This window comes from Sinocyclocheilus rhinocerous, unplaced genomic scaffold (genome assembly GCF_001515625.1).
Source record: "Sinocyclocheilus rhinocerous isolate Xijiao unplaced genomic scaffold, SAMN03320098_v1.1 scaffold1295, whole genome shotgun sequence".
Classification (NCBI taxonomy): domain Eukaryota; kingdom Metazoa; phylum Chordata; class Actinopteri; order Cypriniformes; family Cyprinidae; genus Sinocyclocheilus; species Sinocyclocheilus rhinocerous.
In genome coordinates this window covers 407,929-410,357 of record NW_015660499.1, presented here as the reverse complement: position 1 = coordinate 410,357, position 2,429 = coordinate 407,929, and the positions used below count along the sequence as shown (strand labels likewise).

General features: G+C 39.5%; 1 long non-coding RNA gene across 2 annotated transcripts; it reads right to left on the bottom strand.

Annotated features, from left to right (window-relative positions):
- Positions 1-146: 146 nt before the first annotated feature.
- LOC107725120 (uncharacterized) lies at positions 147-1,585 on the bottom strand. 2 transcript variants are annotated; one of them, XR_001638089.1, is made up of 6 exons: positions 1,442-1,585; positions 1,286-1,377; positions 1,020-1,166; positions 826-948; positions 490-530; positions 147-395 (listed from the first exon to the last, which is right to left on the bottom strand). It is a non-coding gene; the product is annotated as an uncharacterized LOC107725120 (long non-coding RNA). The 2 variants fall into 2 exon arrangements; XR_001638088.1 differs by having other exon boundaries at positions 1,286-1,585.
- Positions 1,586-2,429: the final 844 nt, after the last annotated feature.

Genomic DNA, 2,429 nt, shown 5'->3' with positions numbered 1-2,429 from the left:
ATATATATATATAAAATAAAGACTTTTTATTATTATAAAAATGGGAATTGGGGCAAATGTGCTTAAACACAAAAATAGGCCTTTTTTATTTCATGTACAACAAAATATAATTTCTTGCTAAGTTTTGGTATGAAATATGACCCAGACATGTTCTTGCCAGGTTTAGTGAGTTTTGTGTATGTCTGTCCCTTACAGCCATGTTTTTCATTTCCCTAAATAATATGTCTGCATCCAATCCTACGGTCTGTCTGATAAAAGTGTGTCAATGTCCTGTATGGCTTTGGAGGTTTTCTGCAGCACCTCAGAGATGCAGATCTCTGTGAGTTTGATCTCAGGTCGGTCACAGCTCAAAGATCTTCCTGTAGGACGCAGGACGGGGCTGTTCTCCAACAAAACTGGTGGATTGTGTTAAAGAAATATCTACCCAAAATATCTACTGTTCAGCTTCCACACCAACAGAGTCACATAATCTCACAAAAAAAAGGATACAGTTAAACCTCTTGATCTTTTCCAGTTCAGAAACAACAGATCTGTGTAGGAAATCAGAAATGTTGTGTTCTACCATAAATAATCAAGTTTTCTGTGTAAAACTTTGTATACCAACAAACAAGATTGTTGTTGCCAACCTCCATCCATTTCACTATATAGAAAAGCAAAACCTGGACATTAATCTTTGCATTCCATGGAAAAACATACTTGTTTTGAATGACATTTCCAGGTGAACTATCCCTTGAGTGACTGATATGCATCTTCCAGGTCAAGTGATGCAAATGACTATAATAATAATACAAAATAATGATGCAGGGAATAAGAGTTCCTAAATACCTGCATGTTATTGGCTGACGTGTGTCAGAATGGGCGGAGTCTGAGAGAGCCACACCCACTGCACTCATGCTCTGATCTGTCTGTTTTACCCAGTCACACCAAGGCACTACTGCAGACACACACCTGAGAGAAAAACAAGGAGTTAAGGATTTTCATAAGCAGTTGGTGTATTGAATATTACATCATCTCTTTACCTTTGATAAGTTTGGTCTGTCTCAACTTGGAGAAGAGTTTGGTGCCTATCTGGCAAACTGAGCTGGCACCACCTGTGAGACGGTCTGGTTTCTGTCTTGAGTCAAGGTTGATGTTCAGTTGGGAGGTGGTGGAAGATATTCCTGCCCCTTTATAAACAGACAGGATACTCAGTGTTTTAGGAATAGTTTGACATCAGCTATCCTGTCTGCTGGTGTTTGATTTTGGTTTTGATGTGACCTGTATGCTTGTAAACCTCTCATCTCACCTGCTGGCCCGTGTGACGACAGATTGGACAGAATACAGCTGACCCGGTATGTCAGGTGGGAGACCACACAGGTAATACACACACTCCACAGCCTGAGAACACACCAAAATCAACTGTGAAATCTTCTGAATCACACAGCAAATGTATACACTCTACCTTTAATTCACTGAATGTCAAAGTGAACACTACAGAGAGTTGTCTTGCATCTCTGTGAGCAGCTCCAGCTTTGTAATGTGTGAAGTAATTGGCTAGAACTCCATTAGATCTGATGACTGAACCATCACCAGGTGAGATCTCTACCATCGGTTTCACTCCATCTACTATACTGAAAGAGATTAAATGAAAACATCATCAGTGTTAAGTCCCAAATAGACTTGATTTGTTTGATACTCAGTCCTTAAAGGGACAGCTCACCCAAAAATTTAAAAATCCTGTTTTCATTTATACCCTCATGTTTTTATAAATTTGAATGAGTTTTCCTTTTTCTGCTGAAGACAAAAGAAGATATTTTAAAGAATTTTGGCAACCAAACAGTTGCCGGTAGCAACTGACTTCCACAGTATGGGAAAAAAAATACTATGGAAGTCAATGGTTCCAAATTAATGATCCATTCTTTTTGGGGGGTTTTGACTGGATAATGTACTTAATGTGCTAAATGTTGTTTTAACCACCTATCATTGTCTTCAAAAAACTGCGACTCGACCGGCAGATAAAGTCCACTGTAAACTCTTCTCCAGAAGAGGAAAGGACGAGTTTGGCATGTCCATCTACAGAGCAGACTGTGATCTCTCCATGCGGCCCAGCGGTGCAGGAGTCAGACCCAGGCCACTCCACCTCAGTTATGGCACTGGTGAATGGCTGCAAATCAGCATTTGGTTAAGCAAATAAGCATAAATGAGAAATTAAGCAGGCTGACATGATTTCAGAAATAAAAGCAAACCTTACTACAGCTTTATGACAGTCTAACCTTGTTGAATTCCACAGCTATGAGCTCCTCGGGCAAATATGGATGAGTTGCATACTTGTTTCTGAAGGCCAAAGCATTCAATACCAGTGTCTAAACGAGAGAAAACAAATAAATTATGTATCTTTTATACTATGCACCCATATTTACTGCAGTAAACTGCTTTAGTCAGACAGACAG